The sequence below is a fragment of the Lepidochelys kempii genome, chromosome 18 (genome assembly GCF_965140265.1).
Source record: "Lepidochelys kempii isolate rLepKem1 chromosome 18, rLepKem1.hap2, whole genome shotgun sequence".
Taxonomy (NCBI): domain Eukaryota; kingdom Metazoa; phylum Chordata; order Testudines; family Cheloniidae; genus Lepidochelys; species Lepidochelys kempii.
In genome coordinates this window covers 8,998,773-9,017,200 of record NC_133273.1, presented here as the reverse complement: position 1 = coordinate 9,017,200, position 18,428 = coordinate 8,998,773, and the positions used below count along the sequence as shown (strand labels likewise).

General features: G+C 53.9%; 1 protein-coding gene across 3 annotated transcripts in view; it reads right to left on the bottom strand.

Annotated features, from left to right (window-relative positions):
- IGSF21 (immunoglobin superfamily member 21) overlaps positions 1-18,428 on the bottom strand; it is a 264,828-nt gene that overhangs the window by 28,098 nt on the left and 218,302 nt on the right. The gene's annotated exons all lie outside the window — the stretch shown is intronic.

Below are 18,428 nucleotides of genomic sequence, written 5' to 3'. Positions count from 1 at the left end.
GGGACAGGGCGAGCCCCAGAGGAACATGTGGAGACTCAATGTGCCCCTCTCCCCAAATACACAAGCACCCCATATACGCACCCCACACGTACCACACTAGTGCACGTGTAAGCCACACACCTTCTGGGTGTGGGTTCTGTCCCATCTAGTGGCACCCAGACCACTTAGAGAGAGAGGTTGATGAGTTTGCCCTACAGCCTCAGCGAAGAGCCAGTTGGCTTTTAGCTCATGCCGTAGAGGGTCATGCACTAAGCTCCAGAGGTCCCCGGTTCGATCCCAGCGACCGGGGTCTGTCGGCATTACACACTCTGACACACACTTCCAAACATCGGCCAGACCCACTTCCCCCCCGTGACCCGTAATCACACTTGTGTACGTGCTGTGTACACATGCATGCACAAGGTCATGCTCCACCTAATGCACCCCCCACAAGTCTGTGTACACACACCTGTGTACACAACACAGGCGCACATATACAGTACCGCATGCAAACACGGGAACCCCCCCATGCACCAATATATTACTAATATACATGCATATACCACGCCAGATCATAGAATCATAGAATCTCAGGGTTGGAAGGGACCTCAGGAGGTCATCTAGTCCCACCCCCTGCTCAAAGCTGGACCAATCCCCAATTTTTGCCCCAGATCCCTAAATGGCCCCCTCAAGGATTGAACTCACAACCCTGGGTTTAGCAGGCCAATGCTCAAACCACTGAGCTATCCCTCCCCCCGATCACCCATGCCCTACCCCTCACACCCACACACATATACAGAACGCACTGCAGAACCTCCCCAGACACACATGCCTTCTACGACACCAGCCACGGTACATCCATACCCCCCCATAACCAGGTGCCCACACACACTCCCCCACGCCTCCCCCTTGCCCTCTTGTTCTGCACCCCCACCCCCGAGGTGTGTTGCAGAGCAGGTGTTAGCAGCGTGTGCAGTTGACCAAGTTCATGGGAGAATCGTAGTTTCCAGTTGGCCAGACCGTGACACCTCCCAGCCCCGAATGAGAGCGGCGCATGCGTTCTCCTCCCCCGCCATTACCATGGCACGCCGATGTGTGAGTCGCGGCATCACGGCAAATGTCACTTCGGATATCTCCCCTGGCTCCTCGGCAGACGGCTCCGAACAGCCTCGCCTCTCAGCGAGACCCAGCCTCAGACGGAGCCGGAGGCCTGGGCTGTCCCAGCACAGAGACTGTGACGCGGCTCCCACCGCTGAGCTTCCAGCTCCCAGGAGCTGGCCTTCCTCCTGGCATTGACCAACCTGGACATCCACATGGAGGAAGGTGGACAGGCAGCCTCTCTGTCACCATGGGGCCTTTTCCGAGCACGCATCCCAGCAGAGATCCTCTGGGCAGTGCCCACGGACTCCCCTCAGAGCAGAGGGCACTGTCTGCGGTTCTCTGCCCCACGGATCCCTCATTTTTCAACCTCTGACCTCACTCCTGTCCCTGCTTTCTTTGCTCCAAGCCATTAGCTGATCCTGGGGTCTTTGCGGCTCCTCCTTCTGCTGAGGTGTCCCGTCCCACAAGGATCAAACGGGCTAGTGTCAAGTTGGGATGGGAGCGACGCCCTCGTTAACTCGGCATTCGTTATTAATTGCCATCTCCTACCTACTTTTTGGTAGCGTCTTGGTGGCCAACCGAGATCAGGGCCCCCCCGGTGCTAGGCACTGTGCAGGCAGAGTATGGGACAGTCCCTGTCTTGGCAAAAGGTGGGAGAAAGTGCTATTGTCCCCATTGTACAGATGGAGAACTGAGGCCCGGAGAGATTCAGTGACTTGCCCACAGTGAGTCCGTGGCACAGCTGGGACTAGAACACAGAGTGCCTGAGAACTCACACTCCACACTAGAATGCTCCAGTGCCTTAACTGCATGACCACCCCCCTGCTCCGAAAAGCTGCTTTAGCTTAAAAGCAAATAATAAGAACTGTGACAACAATACTAACAAACTCTCGGGCAATCTGACCCTGACTCTCACTATAACTGGTGTTTTTTCCGAAAACCCCAGCTCCTGGAGTCAGGTGATCAAGTGAGAATCTTGGCTTTCATCAAAAAAGTTTCTAGTTTCTGTGGTGGTGGGGAAAAGCTTCAAAACGCGACCTGAGCATAACCTAAAGGCCAAACCCCAGAAGGCAAATAAGACCCCGTGGGGCTGGCAATACTGAAAACTAATCACGAGTGATGCTTAGCAGGTCTGCCGCACCTTTCAGCCAAAGTTCCCCTAGCCCGTCACAGACATTGACTGTGTGAGTGTCACTGCCAGGTAGGTAGGTAGGTATTGTTTAACTGCCTGTTACAGGTGGGCACATGGAGACACAGGGCACGGCCATGACTGGCCCTGGGTTCGCCAACAAATCACCAGCCAAATGGTGGTTTGCACTATTGTTTGCTGAAGGGCTAGGACCTGATTCTGCTCTGAGCCCAACTCTCCATCAGTCTATCTCCAGAGCATGGGCTCTTCAGGGCGGAGACAATGGGCCACAGTCTCTGCTAGTGTAAATGGACATTGCACCCCTGGAGATACCCCGATTTACACCAGCTGAAGACCTGGGCCTTTCTCTGCACATGTACAGGGTCCAGCATACGTTGGATGTGATGTATACCTAAAAATGTGTTGGCCCGTTTAAATCGGGGGCATTACAGGGCTGCAAAACCTATAAACCAGAGAAGGGCCCGATTGAAAACCACAGAGCCGAACTCCCCGAAACGCTGCATCCGGCTGGATGGTGAACTTTGCAGCATGGCCCTGCCTCCGGAAGGACTGAACCAGATCCCAATGTGACTGGACTTGGAAAAAGTTTGGCCTCAGATCCAATTCCGGATCCAAACCCCACAGCTTGAGCAGGTGTGTAATGACGACATGTTATCGGAGCCCCAGAGTGTTTTCGTGGCTTCTAGCCACACAGAAACGGCATGAGTGAGGTGCTGCCCGGATCCCACGCCCATCCCCTTCGTCCGCTACTCACATACTCACTCTCCTGCACCCCCACCCCCCCAAAACGTTCACGCCATCCAGTTAATCTAGGTCCCCAAGCACACTTGCCAGCAACACCCTCCCTTCCCACTGCGGCATCCTCCCAGTGCAGGGGGAGTGCGGTGGGACCTGGTACCAAAGCAGAGGAGGGGAGGAGAAGTGGGGTACCGCTGCAGTGAAAGGCAGGGGGCTAGTCTCCGAGGCCTGGGGACAAAAGACCCTGCCGAGTGGCAAGCCGTAAATTTAAATCTTTTAGTCAGATCGGAGGCGTCGCCGGAGAGAATTCAAAAAGCCCAAACAAAACAAAAGGGGGAAAGGAAAGAGAAAGCGCCAGCCCTCTGGTTTATGTGAAAATTAACTATTGAACTGAGCAATAACAGCAGCCGAGCCGGGGCCCCAACTGACAGGAGAGATAAACACAAACTACCGCATCTGTAGTTGGCAGCAAGGGCTCCTTTTATGTGGCAGCTGCTCCGTAGCTTGTGCAAGCCCTCTGCTGCAGGCTTCTACCTTCCCGCACAAGCCGGCCCCTCCCGTCGGTTAATTACAGCGCAGAAAACGTTGTAAGAGGGCTCGTAAATTTCTCATCTCTCTCCACCCCCACCCATGGGTTACCCCTCCCAGGCCATTCGCTCGCTTGGGCAGAGAGACACATCTCAGGCCGCATCGTCAGCCCCACTGCGCCTCCATCCATTCCCCTCCTGCATCTCCAGTAGCTCCCGCCTTTTATGGGCCAGTAAATCAACACACTCTTCTCTTCCCCCGCCTGTGGGAACCTATTCACATGCTACTCCCATCCCCTCTGGGCAGCAGGAGGGGAAGCCTGATGACTGCTTAGAGCAAAATGGAAACAACACCCAGAGGCCCAGAGTCTCCTTCTCTCGTGAGCAACTGCCTCTTAAAATGCAAGCTCCAGGGCCCTAGTTTATAGGGTGCTGGTCTCAGGGAGACGAGTGGGAGACACAGAAAGCGGACGGCAGTACTGATTGGTGGTAGCAGAGCTAGCTAGCTCTCGGGGTGAGACCGTCAGAGCTCTCTGGGATCATGCTCTGATTGGTGGTGCCCTCTGGTTTGTGTCATGAGACTGCCGGTGCCCGCTGCTGGGTGGCACGGGACCGCTGGTGCCCTCTGACCGGTATCACAGAATTGCTGGCACTGTGACTAGCAAGTCCGCCTGTAGCCAAGCCACCTCAGACTGTGGTTTCACCAGATACCATGCTTTAACTGGGGTGTTTGTTCAGCAGTTGGATGGGAGACGCCCAAGGGAAATCCCAGCTGCTTTTGCAGGCAGTGCAGGTGATGACTCAGTAGGGGGCGCTCTTCTCCCTCTGTCTGGACCAATACCCCCGCTGGGCCGCATCCACAGACAGAAGTGGGGGCTCCGGTCCCTTCAAATCACAAGCCTGCAGCGATACTTCACCCTCACACACAGGGCAAAATCCTGACGTCCTTGGCTGAGACATCCATGAGCGTTCTGCCTGTGTAAAGCCTAACAGCTAACGCTTCGTTTGCCAGTCGCTGTATTGGGCATAGGATCAGCCCCTGAAAAAAGTCTCTCGGCTTTTGCTCATCAGGCAGAACAGTCCCCATTAATAGTCGTCCCCACTTGTAGAGCATAGCAGGAGCCTTACAACTGGTGGGGTTGCCACGGGCCAGATCCCAGCTGGTGTAAATCAGCGTAGTGCCAGTGAAGCCCAAGAAGCTATGCCCATTTACACCAGCTGAGGACTTGGCCCTGTGGGCTTTACCCGCTATGAGAATCGCTAGCTGGATTTCCAGAGACGGAACAGTTCCATTTGACAAACACATGCCTGATTTTAAAGGTTTTTTCCCCCTCCTAATAAAATAAATCAGCAGCCACCAAACAAGCAGATTGTTCTGCTCCAAAAGGCATCTCCTGGGCTTTAGTTTGGAGCATTCTGGTTTGAAAGAGCAGCCAGCACGACTGCCATTGTCTTCTGAGTGCACAGAGTATTAATCGGTTTACCCTCGGCTGGGTGCGGACTTCCCAGTGATTCACTGTTCCTCGTCCACGTCAGGCAGTCACATTTTGGGAAGCCTCCTTTGGTTCTTACCAAAAAAGATTTTCTGCTCCACTTGTCTCCTGACGGAGGTATGGTGTCCCAGAGTAGCACCCATCCCCTGGCAGTAAGCTGGGAACATTATGGAATCGTTCTGTTTCGCCTGGGATGTTTTTCTGACTATGTCAGGAAAACAAATGGCCCAGTTATGATAACTTATAGCACAGTAGTGCCAAGAGGGCCAGACTGAGATCAGGGCCCCATTGTGCTCAGCGCTGTCCACATGTAGCGAGAGAGACAGCCCCGTCCCAAAGAGCTTACAGCCTAAATGGGTAAGACAAGGGGCAGGAAGGGGATCAGAGAAGGGAAAAAACTTGCCCAGGGGCCCAGCCAGAAGCGGAAGCCAGATCTCCTGAGTCCCAGCTGAGTGCCCTAGCCACTAGGCACTTCTACACTACACTACTACACTGCCAATTTCTACAAGCTGTTCTGCACCATTAACTCTAGCTGGCTTGCAAGTCAGTGCTAGGGTTGGATGCAGAGAGAATCCTGCCTCTCTTGGGTTTACCACCATTCACCCAGACCACTTAGAAGGAGGGGGCCCTCCCATTACCTGATACCAGCAAAGATCCATTAGCGTTGATGGGGGTCCAGCTGACCTGTTCTTGCCTGGGGCAAGAACCCACTTCAGCTCCTGCTGCGGGACTTAAGCTTTCATTTTAATAAGTGCCCTATGCTGCCCTGCTGGTCGACGAGTTATCCCTGTGAACATCCCCAGTGCAGTCACTCCAGCATACTAGGGAGGCAATGCGGTCTAGTGGCAGGGCACTGGCTAGGGAGTCAGGCCACCTGAGGACTGTGACCTTTGTGCATGTCACTTTCACCACCTGGTGCCCGTTTGCACACCTGCGTTTTGTCGTTTTAGAATGCAGGTTCTTTGGGGCGGGCGCTGTCTCAGATGATCAGGGGGAGGGAGAGCCTGTCGCACCAGAGGTGACTAAAATAACTTGGGTTGTCTAGCCAAGCAAAGCGAAGGCTGATCGCTCTCTATAAATACACCAGGGAGGGAACCCCAGCTAAAGGACAACACTGGCCCCAGAACAGATGGGGATAAACTGGCCAGGAGTAAACTGAGGCAGAAATTAGATGCAGGTTTCTAACCATTAGAAGAGGAGGTTCTGGAGCAACCTCCCACTCGGAGCAGTAGAAGAAAACTAGTTTTAAGATGGAGCTTGATCAATTTATGAATGGGAATATATGACGAGGCTGCCTGCAAGAGCAGGGCCTGGACATGTTGACCCAGGAGACCCCTTTCCCGTCCTACATTCCTATGTGTGTACACAGCACCTTGCACAGGGGGTGTCACAAGGCGATCCTGTAGTTAATAATAATTGTACCACTGGAATAAGGCCACAGTGACTCAGGGGGGATAGACTGGAACCACGCCACTGTCTGGTACAAACAGGTTACAGAAGATAGGTGTATCCATTGATAAAATGCCCCTGAGTTGGTATCTTCCATTTTCAAGTTTGAGGCTGAGCTTCCTTGGGCACGTCCCTCCCCCTTGCCTCTGGCTTCAGAGCAGGGAAATGCCATTCATCTTCCCTCTCAGATTCTTTGACAGAGCACCATGTGTGGCTTGAATGGGGTCCGCCTTTCCTATGTGCCTTGCTCTCATCATCCGTCTTCCCGGGACGTCTGGCAGGTTGAAGGTCTCTGCCCCTGCAAAGAAGCAGATGAGAACCGGGAGAGGGGCCCAAGGCAGGCCATTCCCGAACGTGGCAGCAGGTGGAAGCTCCCTTTCATGTGTGGATCGTTTTATCGGTTGTGATGAGCGTGGGGCTTGGGGATTTCCCACAAATTGTTCTCAGAGGAGGTGCGGCAGCAAACGTGAGCTCGTTAAGAAGGTATGCAAATCGCAGCACATGCAAATACACCCTGCAGCTGAGATTAGACTTGCTAGGCAAGGCGCCGGATTCCCCTATGGCACCTTCACAGAGGGCAGGATAGAAAAGGACAGACGTAGACGCGACAACGGTGGCTTAACTGGCAGAGATGAGATGGCCTCAGAAGCGGGAGATGCCCATGGCAGCGGAGGGGAAGCCAGGGGCTGCTGCAGCTCCTAGCTGTCGGCTTTCTGATTAGGCTCGTGAGGAGAAACACCTGCACAGTGACAACTAGCTTCAGCCGTGTCCGAGCCAAACCAAAGCCGCCTGGTTTCTGGGCTCTGCAGGTCAGAGCACTGCTGAAAAGCTCGGTCACTTCCCAGGCCCCCCAAGAGACAGGAAAGGGGGTCAGCCAGCGCAGCACATTCAAACACGCATAGCCCGGAAGGCCAGAAGGGACCATCATGACCAGCTAGTCCGACCTCCTGCACATCGCAGGCCGCAGATGGCTGACCTTGAACCCAGAGGGCAAATCCTGTAGCGGTGCCGAGCACCAGGAAGTCCCCCTGAAGTCAGTGGGAGCGGACGGCAAGAAACACGCAGTGTCTTGCTGGCTGGGAGCCGCCAGTGCCATGGGGGTACGGTTGGCGTTCGGCCCCTCGGCATTTGGTCCGGCGGGATGCCAGCTGCAGACACCCGGTCTCTGGAAGGCCCTGGCTGTTCTCTGACTGCTGCCCAGCTTGCTTTGCCACAGGGACCAAGGTTCAACATTGAAGGCACGGTGCTCACCGTAACAGTCACAGCAGGATCGCTCATGCCATGGGGGTGCCTTGCAGCAACTTCGGCGGGGAGAGCAGGAGAGGCCAGGGCTGGTGGGTGCCAGTCTGAGCCTGCCAATAGCCTCCCAGTACCACAGTAACGGCGCCTTCATCTGGACTTCTCCCTTTGCTTTCTTCTGGCGCTGGGATCCTCACATTTCCCCCCTCGCCTCCTGAGGACGGGAATGAACCACAAGCCTCACCCCGTGTCTTTCTTCGCCATGACACGGGCACGGCAGAGGCTAATCGTGCCGCTTAGCCCGCTACCAGGAGCCGCTCGGGGTCCATCTCCCCTGCAGCCGGGGGGAAGGGGGCGTGAATGGCGTGTAGACGTACCCACGCTCAAAACAGAAGGGAGGTCGCTGTGGCGTGGACTTCGGGGCAGACAGCACAAGCTCACCCGGCCCACTGGGAACTCACCTGCGCAGCCCGCAGTGAAGCCCAGGTCGCTGCATCCGCACTGCTATTTGGAGTGAGCTGGCGAGAGTGCACAGCCCCGGGCTGCAATGTGGACGTGCCCTCAGATACTACGGACGCGGAACCTGAACGGAAGAGAATTCATTCTGGCAGCTGCGTGCCTCGTGCCTGCACTAATTAAGCGATGCCCCAAGGTGTGTGTCTGTGCTCCCGGGAGATAGTGCGTCTGTTTGGGGAGGCGCTTTTTCCTCATGCCGCCAGCCCCCTGGGGAAGCGTATTATCTCCCGCTCACACAAACCTCCTGGGCTGTGTCTTGCTCACCTCCACACAAACAGCGGTAAGCACGTTTCCTCGCCTCTCCTGGCGACGCTTCCCTTTGCGAGTACAAATCCGGCAGATATTCCTGATGCTGCACCTGCATTGATGTCCCTAAGCCGAATTCTCCACAGCCGACAAAAGCTCACCCAGGCACTTCTGTCACAGCAGGGACAGGAGAGGAAGTTTCATTGGGTGCTCGTTTCTGGCGGAGGGAGGAGGGAGAAGAGAAAAAGGCAGAGGAAGCTGCTGAGGGATTTTTGGTTCTTTGTTTCCACTGATGCCTGAAGTTTCATTCGGCTCTGAAAAGCCTCCCGAAGGAAGAGCCTCGCTTGGTCAGGGGTAGTGGCAAACTCAGGTTTGTTTTGCAGGCCTCTCTGAGTTTCTGGGGATGGTTAGCATTGCACAGGTGGTCTAAGAGACTCAGGCCTGGACCCAGAAGGTGAGCTGCCGGGGACAGATTCTGCTCTCAGTTATACCAGTTTCACTCTGAGCAACTCCACTGTCAGAGACATTCCAAACTCACGCTAATGCCTCTAAGCGCAGAATGTGGACCAGAGTCACTCACCTAGAACCCACTGGCCAGCTGAGGCTCGACATCTCCAGAGACCCCTGTCCGGCTTTTCTCGGGGGCGGGGGAACCCATACAAACTCCATTGGGAGCACAGACTGGAGGAGTCTGTGCTGGGTGGGAGCTGGAACCAACACAACCTGCTCTCAGAACTGAACAGCACCGGAGATCACAAAAGAGTTTTCCCTTCTCCTCTCCTGCCTGTCCATGCTTGAGCTGCTGCAGGGAGAGAGGAGAATCCATCCACGTTCCCAACATGAGAGAAGAGGCTTGTCTGTCTCGGGGTTACTCCTGTGGGGAATTTTCTTTCCAGCTCTTGGAATAATATGAGGTTAAAACATCAGACAAAAAAGAATTCCATGGGGATCCTCACATGTTCTGCCTGGAGCAGAGACTTTACTGGTGTCAGCACTAATGCAAGCAGGGAACAGACACCTGACCCCAGTGGCTAGCTGCACATGTACTTGAGACTAGGAAATCGATGTCACCAGCAGGTGCTAATGTGATGCCCTGGCTAAGGATGATTATGTCTCCCTTAGTGATCAGAATGCACCCAGGATAAGAGCCTGCTACTTGCTCACACTTAAGGATGACGTACTCTCCTAGCTCAGGCAACAGGGGCTCATGGTTTTGGTGTGAAAGGTTGCCAGTTCTATCCCCACCGGTGACTAATGGTGTCTGCATCTACGTGGCCACCTTTATAATGTGGAAGGACCATGTGGATTTCATGGACCAGAGCAAAAAAGCAGAGTCCTTGCACTGGGAGTGGCCCAGTCACATTTGGGGTTGGAAGGCAGGGAGAGATGGGTTCAGCTCCTACGGCTGATTTGGTGACCCATGCAATAGAGACATCAACAGAAACATCTGAGCAGCAGATTTTGCAAAGTACAGACCCCAGTGTCATGTAATGTGGGGTTTCTTGCACCTTCCTTGGAAACATGTGGGACTAGCCATTGTTGGTGGGAGAATACCAGAGCAGACAAGCAACTGGTGGTCTCATGCAGTATTTCTTATGTCCGTAGTCTTATGTGCCTGGAAAGATCCTCTCCACTTTGGAACAACCAAACCAGAGACCATCCCCTAAGAATCCATTTCAGGATGCTATGGGGCACGGACACTGCTACGAAGACGTGGAGTTGCGCTCAGTAAGGCAGCTGATTCTTTTGGTGAATCATGACCCTTAAGAGCTTTTGTTCCAGGCTCCTGGTGGTCAGAGATACCAAACCTGGGGAAAATGAAGAGCTCCCTGCTCATGACAGCCAATTGGGTGCGGAGCCCCTGAGCAGAGCAGACGTCTGTTCATCTCACATATATCCCAGGGACAACTGGACATGCTAACGCTGCAGAGGAAGATTGCTGGCTGCGGAATAAAGGATGAAGCCACTCTTCTGTCTTATGACAGATGACAGGAGCTTGCTGCTCAAGATGAGACAGTCCGTCACGTCAAAATCTTCCTCTCCGGAGCCTTCGGTAACAAATAACCTGCTCCCTCCTCCCCCGATTCCAGCCCGGTGCAGGCTCCACAGTAAAATCCATAGATCTGTGTCACGGTGGGAGAAAGATGGACATGGCGAGACAGGAGAGAAATCGCTCCAGATAGCGAAGGAGAAAGATGGGAGATGGATATATGGAGAGCAAATTACGGCAACATGCAGGAAATATAGACACCAAGACAGAGGAGATGTGAGAGTTTTAAATAATCTAACTCCCCCAGCCTGATGTTGGCCCTGCCGTGGAATGTGACAGCTGCTGAGTAGCAACCCCATGGAAGATTTGTGCTGGTTTAAGCAGCCAGACCTGATTTTGTTTTGTCAGCTTATGGGATAGTAAAACAAAAGCATCGCACCATCAGACAGGTGCTACCAAGCCCCCGCACTCACATGAGCACTTGGAATTATTGTTCAGAAACTGGTAGCACCTACAGGTAGCACCCTGAAGGAGATCAGGGGCCCAGCACACGAGATGCTGTATGCACACATGATAAGAAAGAGCTCCTGCCCCAGAGAGCTGACAATCTAAAGATAGGTAACAGGGAATACACTTGGGAAGGACGACAATACGCCCACCCCCATTTTAACAGATGAGTCACAGACAGATGAAGTGACTTGCCCAAGCTCAATTAGGAAATCTGTGGCAGAGCCAGGAAATGAACTCCCATTTCCTGAGCCCTAGCCCAGCACTGTCACCACAAGCCCATCCTTCTACGCAGCTAGTAAGAAAAGCAAGCGCAGGGTGCAGCTGCCTCCCAGCCTCTCCGGACGCAGATGCTCTTTCCATTGCCAGTGGCTGGGTAAGGACCTGCTCCTGCCAGCCTACTCCCACCGATCTGGTGGGAGTTGAGGTGCTAAGCCCATCGCAGGGGCAGGCAGCCACTCAGTGCCCAGTAAGAGTGAAGGGAGCACAGTGAACCTTGTTAGGGCTTCCACAGGAGTCCAAAGGGCAAGAGAAATCCCCAGCCGATAGATACTAGCCTGGCATTTGTCTTGGGTTGACGGTCTCTTGTGGCAGCCAGTTCCACAGGCTGATTACGTGCTACACTAGTTACTCCTAGGTTCCCCAGCCATTAATGCCAAAGCAGTGCCCCCTTAGTGGGACCCTGGTACCCACATGAAAAGCCGCTCATTGACACCGTGAAATATACAACCTCACGGCTTAGCTAAAACCACCCAAAACAACAGCTAAGACAGCCTGTGCAAAGAAGATCGCTATCAAGTGGGAGGAGTTAACGAGCCGTCATTCGGCCATGCTCTGTCTTCGCTCAGATAAAGGAGACAGCGGGTAACTGGAGAGGAATGGGTGGCCAATGAGGCCTTTCTGGCCTTTGATTTTCAGGAATCCAACGTAAAAATAAAGCCCGGGCCAGGCTCCTCAGCTGTCATGAAACCGCATCACACCACTGAAGTCAACAGAACTACCTTCCTTTACATCAGCTAGCGGATCAAGTGCCCTGCGTGTTGTCAAAACTGGCATCTCCCCTGCAGCCAGTTAATGCCAGACAGGTTCTAAGAAGAGAAATGCCAGGCTGCTTAGCTTCACTGGCCATACGGGAGTGGCAGAGTGCTTTCTCATTGTCTGGCTCGGCCTGCATCTCTCCATCTCCTTGCTGCCGCGTTGCTTGTAACCTTCCCCTTTTCTCTTTTAAAATCACCCTCCCTCCCCGGCAGCCATGGCCCGCAGACCAGAGTCACTTATCACATGCAATTAAAGGTGCCATCCGGAGGAAGGAAACTTTACCTAATGCTGAGACCTCTAAATTTAGAGCCAGCCGGCAGGGAGTTGTAAAGCATCTCTGCTGACTTAAGGATTGTCAGAACTTAATGATGTCACCATCGGCCTGGCCCGGGATGAACTCAGAGAGACTGGGAGAGAAAGTGAGCGGAGAACAAAGGCCCGTCCCACCTCTTGGGGAGGTTCTACCTTTTGTCTCTCTGTGGGAGCAGCACTGATTAGAGAGGAGAAATTTTGCCCCGAGTTTGCTTCTACCACCAAGGGATATCTGAAGGCAGGACTGAAAAAAGGAAGGTTTCAGAGTAGCAGCCGTGTTAGTCTGTATCCGCAAAAAGAAAAGGAGGACTTGTGGCACCTTAGAGATGAGGCCAGCACCTGACTCAGCAAAGGAAGGAAATTTGAAACCACAATGTACTTACTCAATGTTGCAATGTTGTAGATGGAAGCAAAATTCCTCCCGTATCCCCGTGAGTGATCATTTTATGCCCTGAAGCATAAGATTTGATTGCCCCTATTATCCTAGCTTGCATAGCTGCAAATGTTATTAGCAGTCATAAAATTATCCTGGCCTTTTTAGAATCCAGCCACAGTATTTGTCTCATTGCCCTCTTATGGCAGCGAATCCTCCAGGTTCACCACACACGGCATTAAAGAAGAAGTTCCTTTTATTGGGTCCAAATTTTCTGCTCTTTAATTTCATTTCAGCCTCCACCTGCTCTCCCGCTTATGGGGCCGGGTGAAAGAGAAAAGCAGGCTTGGATCAATTTCACCAGGTGCTTCGTAACTTTAAAGGACCTGGCTCAAGTTCTTCTCCTGCTAAATAATCTTTGGCCCAATTTTTTTTTCAAATGAAGGTGCCCAAACTTAGGCACCCGAATCCAAGGGCCGACGTAATCAGCTTCACATTCAGAGGGGCTTCAGACTATGAGTGCTCAGAATCTCTGAAAAGACCACGTTTTTAGGCTGAGATTTTCAGAAGAACTTATCTATCCACGATACAGCTATGGTCCCCCTTGGTGTAGTATCTGAGCATCTCACAATCTTCAATGTATGTATCCTCACAAGCAACCTGTGAGGCAGGGCAGTGCTGTTATCCCCATTATTGAGATGGGAAACTGAGGCACATTGAGGCAAAGTGACTTGCCCAAGAAATCTGAGGCGGAGTAGGACACTGAACCCTCATCTTTCAAGACCCAGGCGGATGCTCCAACCACTGGGCCACCCTTTCTCTTTCAGTCACTCAGGCACTTAGGTGCCCAACTGCCATAGAATAGTTGATAAACTGGAGGGGGTTCGCAGGAGAGCCATGTGAATGATTAAATGATTGGAAAACATGCTTTATAGTGAGAGACTGGATCTAGATAAGTTCTGATTAGAAAAAAGGCACAAATCGTTAACCGCACGGGTAATTAACTATTCCCAGCTCAGTCACCAACTCGCCACGTGCTCCCACGCCTGACTCCATCCCCCTACACTAAGGAGCATCTTGCCACAAGATTTCAAGGGGACCGTTCACCTAGCATGGGGCTCCGCAATATAGGGATGGCAGAATCAGGCCCTTAACTGTGGTGTGCCTCAGTTTACCCATCTGTAATCTGGGGTGGTAATACCTGCCTTGCAGGGGGGTTGTCTGGAGCCGAACCAGTTAATTAGCCAATTGTGGCTCTCCACTTGCTGGTATAAATCAGGTGTCACTCCATTATCCCACACCGATGGACTCACTTCGGAGTCACACCTGGGTTAATGAGAGCAGCATGCAGCACTTAATGTTTGTGAAGCTCTTTGAGAGCCTCCCACGGATGGGGCCGGAGACGGGCAACGTCCTCTCGGTACGATGCACCTGATTTGCAGAGGTGCTGCGTACCGGATCCTCCTCCTTTCAAGGCGTTGAGCCTGAGCACCCACAGCTCCCATGGATACAGCTGTAGAGGAGAGTGCTCAGCTGTTCCTGTTACGAACTCGAACGATTTAGTGCCACTGGCACATGCCCCCCCAGATACCTGTCTGCATCAGCCCCCTCTCCCCCTCACGGGTGGCTCCAGCAGGAGCTCGAAGCCCGCACTGTCGATACACATGAGAAAGCAATTTTTAAGATGTTGGCTGACGGCTAAACACCCCACTGCAAAACCCAGCCGTTCCGTACCGGCGTCTCGGCAATCGAGCTGCTTCAGCAGCCCCCTTCTCTCTCCGCCACAGAGGATCATTTTCCCAGCAGGGTGTCTTACTTCATTACAGAGAGGCTGGTACGTTGAAAGCTGCAAAAATGGAACACAAGGCAGGGCCTCCAGGGTTGGTGGCGGTGGGTTTTTTCACTTTAATAGGGGTTGCCTGGCTAATCTACATGCTGGGAAGCTTCTCCACTGGTGATTTGCCAGGGGGTGGGGGAAGAGAGAAAGAGGGGTAGAAATAAGGAGGGGGAGACAAGTAAAAAGGGAAGGAGAAAGATCCAGGGGAGAAAGGAAAAGGGGAGGGGAGGGGGAAAAGGAAGAAGAGGGAGACTGAGATAAGCAGCGATAAGCAAGTTGGAGGAAATGTAGATCCCTTTCTCCACGGGGGAGCTGAGAGGAGCCAATGCTTCGTGCCAATCTCAGGCATGGGGGTAGCTGTTTAAGTGCAAACCCCCGGAGGCAAATCTGCGACTTGCCCCTCTGGGCCTTTGCCGTGAGTGAAACCAGGTGCAATGGGGCAAATGGCAGCTTAAAACTGGCATCTGCATCATGGCCGCGACAGTGATGGCTGGAATCGGGGCGACAAGGCCTAAGGCACAGACAAGGCCTAAGGCTTTCGCGAAGATCAGGTGACCCGGAAGAGACGCCTTGGAGTTTACTGTCCTCATAAGGGTCCCGGCAACGCCACCTGCACCCTCGCCCCAGCCTCACTTTCGAGAGGGCAAGGTGAGGGGCATGCTCTGGCGCTCCAGAAATGCACCCTGAGGAGTGACAGGCTGCGCCTGCAAAGAGAGAGGCCCTAGAGAGGGCTCTCTTCAGGGCAGGGACCATAGAATCATAGAATAACAGACTTGGAAGGGACCTCTGGAGGCCATCTAGTCCAACCCCCTGCCCAGAGCAGGACCAATCCCAACTAAATCATCCCAGCCAGGGCTTTGTCAAGCCTGACCTTAAAAACTAATCTAATCCAACCTAAACCTCCCCCACTGCAACTTGAGACCATTACTCCTTGTCCTGTCACCTGCTATCACTGAGAATAGTCTAGATCCATCCCCTTTGGATCCACCTTTCAGGTAGTTGAAAGCATCTATCAAATCCCCCCTCATTCTTCTCTTCTGCAGACTAAACAATCCCAGTTCCCTCAGCCTCTCCTCATAAGTCATGTGTTCCAGACCCCTAATCATTTTTGTTGCCCTTCGCTGGACTCTCTCCAATTTCTCCACATCCTTCTTGTAGTGTGGGGCCCAAAACTGGACACAGTACTCCAGATGAGGCCTCACCAATGTCGAATAGAGGGGAACCATCTTTTGCTGTGTGTCTGTACAGCCCCTAACACTGGGGGGGCCCTGATCACTGATCGGTGTCCCTGGGCGCCTCGGCAATGCAACTAACAAACAGCATCATTCAACACGTGTGCAGCGCTTCCCTGCACCCCAAGCTGCCGCTCTGTCCAGAGGAGCCGGTGCTGCCAGACTGCGGCCCTTCTGCCTTCCCCCCATGCTAGCTGCAAACAGCCTGACTTAGCGCTCAGCTGCACCCGGGCAGCTTCGGGAGCTCTGGTAGCATATGTCCATACTGTGTGGAGCAGCTGCCGCTGCTGTGCAAGGAGATGGGGTGCGGCTGCAGAGACCACGGGGTGTCCCCCACTTCGGAAGGTGGAGCAGGTCCGGCTGTTGACACCAGGATCTGGTTTCTGAGTCAGAAGTGACTCAGCCGTACGTGAGCTCTCTTTGCTCACGGAACATGCACCTCTCGTGCCTAGGTTGGCCGTGACACGCCTGCCTTTCCCGCTGCACCTTGCACAAAGACAGAGCAACATGGACATTTGCAATAAATAAACAGAACCCTGCCAAAACGGGACAGTCCCTGCACATGCTTCACCCTCTGGGGACAGGAGAAAAGAGCACAAACGCAGCAGAGGTTAGTCACATTTCTTAATGCATTACGGGAAGGCTCCGGGATACTACGCTGACGCGTGCAGGGGAAGAACTATATACAATAGAATAGAACCTCCTGGCTCCAAATCTTCCTTGCCGTACAGATCAAAACGGAAGTGGCTCAGACCCAGGATCTGCAGGTGGGTATTTACTTGCCCAGCACAGAATTGTTGTCAGACGCTGCTCAACAGAGCAAGTACTGCAGCAGTGGACGTTTCACAGGCAATTGCGATGAACGTGCACTGGCTGAGCTTTGGGAAAGGTGCAGGATTGGCTCAGTAAGAAGTTGATTATTGCTTATTCCTTGTGTAAGCGGGGGAATGGTCCCGCTATTGTGGGGAACTTTCCTGGCTTTTGCACAACCCCGGTGAAGTGGGCTAGCGAAAGGATCCGAGTCCTCGCTCCCACTTCCTTTATCCAGTGGCCTCTCTGCCCTTGAGGACTCCCCTTCCCCTCTCCTGTCTGGCAGAGTCCTTGTAACCCCAACAAGGCTGGGCCCAGGATTCCTGGGGGGCTCGACCCCCAACCCTGCTCTGGTCACCTAGGACAGGGGCTAGGGTGTCCCCACTCCAGGGTACTCTCTCTGCACTGGGCACTTCTCTGACCCACTGACCATTACATACAAGTTAAAGCAAATGCAAGTTATTTAAAAAACAATTAATTTTAAAAAGAATAAGGAATAATGGGAAAGATTAAAGGAAACACATCACCCCGCTCTGTGGCAGGGAACATCACAAACAGTGTCTCTGGAACGTCAGGGCAGTTCACAGTCTGTTCCTTGTAAGTCCCAGGCCCCTTCTCAGGCCCTGGCTGTGCTGTAGGGATGCTGTGGGTTGGACACTCGCTCTGGTGGTGGCTACACGCTCTCAAGCTCTAAGTGGTAGGACCCTTCTGCCCAGTGTCACCCCCGCCCTGTCGGGGTTACGATCCAAGCCTGGCCTGCAGAGCCTCTTGGCTGAGGTGTCTCCCTGTGCTGGGCCTGCTGCCCAGGGTCCCCATCGCTCTCCCCAGCTGCTCACCGCACCCGGCTCCGGACGGCTCCAGCCCCAGCTCCACCACTTTGTCTCTGCACAGCTGCTGCTCTGCCTCCAGCTCCCTGGGCTGCTTCTCTGGCCCCTCTGGCTCTGGTTGCTGCAGCTCTGCTCCCAGGACAGGTCTGCTCTGCAGGCTGCTTCTGTGACTCTGCTCCCAGCCCTGACTTGCTTCCTGGGCTGCTTTTCTGGCCCCTCTGGCTCTGGTTGCTGCAGCTCTGCTCCCAGGGCAAGTCTGCTCTCTCTGGGCTATGCCTCTGGCTTTGGGGCTGCAGCTCTGCTCCCAGGACAGGTCTGCTCTCTCTGGGCTGTGCCTCTGGCTTTGGGGCTGCAGCTCTGCTCCCAGGGCAAGTCTGCTCTCTCTGGGCTGTGCCTCTGGCTTTGGGGCTGCAGCTCTGCTCCCAGGGCAAGTCTGCTCTCTCTGGGCTGTGCCTCTGGCTTTGGGGCTGCAGCTCTGCTCCCAGGGCAAGTCTGCTCTCTCTGGGCTGTGCCTCTGGCTTTGGGGCTGCAGCTCTGCTCCCAGGACAGGGTCTGCTCTCTCTGGATCTGGCCCAGCTCTGCTCCCCAGCTCAGCTCGGGCCCCTGCTTTCTCCTTAGCTTGGCCCCACACTGCCTGATCCAGGCAATTCCAGCTCACACAGAGGAGGGGACCTCCCTGGCCTCCTGAATAGCCTGCCCGCCCTGTCATTCAGGCTGACCGGGAGCACTGGCCTCTCTCCATTGTTCCTGGGGACTGTCAGTCTCAGGGTCCTGATTTCCCATCAACCCCCCTTTGAGTACTGGGAGCTAGCAACTAAAACACCCCCACTGCATTAGTAAGGGGGCAACGGTCCCCTTACACGTACATTGCGGTAGCCCCTAGGGGCAGCGACCAATAAGCAGGGCCCTGTTGCACTAGGCACGGGACAGACATACGGGGAAAAGACAGTCGCCACCTGAAAGAACTCACAAACTAGCTTCAGTCCCTTTGCAGACTCGGCCCCTCGCTCCTGTGCCGGCCGCAAAAGAGCAACGCTGACTGTGCATTCCGGGGCGGGGCTGCA